This window comes from Egretta garzetta, unplaced genomic scaffold (assembly GCF_000687185.1).
Source record: "Egretta garzetta isolate BGI_Z169 unplaced genomic scaffold, ASM68718v1 scaffold7, whole genome shotgun sequence".
Taxonomy (NCBI): domain Eukaryota; kingdom Metazoa; phylum Chordata; class Aves; order Pelecaniformes; family Ardeidae; genus Egretta; species Egretta garzetta.
Genome location: NW_009260350.1, coordinates 3,547,701 through 3,548,110, shown reverse-complemented (window position 1 = coordinate 3,548,110; position 410 = coordinate 3,547,701). Strand labels below are relative to the sequence as shown.

The 410-nt window shown below is 69.8% G+C and overlaps 1 protein-coding gene across 1 annotated transcript in view; it reads left to right on the top strand.

Annotated features, from left to right (window-relative positions):
* The window catches only part of LIF (LIF interleukin 6 family cytokine), a 13,146-nt gene that overhangs the window by 11,008 nt on the left and 1,728 nt on the right, over window positions 1-410 (top strand). The gene's annotated exons all lie outside the window — the stretch shown is intronic.

Here is a 410-nt window from a genome sequence, read left to right as displayed (position 1 = left end):
AGCACCCACCCGGGACCCCCCCACCCAGCCAGCCCCTGGCACACGTGGGTGCTCAGCCTCGCTCTGCCCAGCTGTGAAATGGGCAGAAGGCAGCAGCTGGCACGGGGACGGGGGACGCAGCGAGGGGTCAGGGTACCCACGTCCCCTGGGAGCACATGGGGCCCCGGGGGGGCGGGGAGGACGGGTCCCCCCGTGGCTGTGCAGGAGGCGAGCGATGGGGGTTGGGGAAGTGCCTCGCACCCAGGTAAATCCCTTCCCACCTGGGCAGGGTAAATAAAGCAAGGCTTGGATTACCGGGCACCGGCGGCATATCCAAGGCGCTGACAAGTGCAGGCAGCTTCAGTGCTTGTCACGGCCCGGGGACTTCGCCTGGCAGCACCCCCTGCAGCATCGCCCGGGGCCCCCCCCCA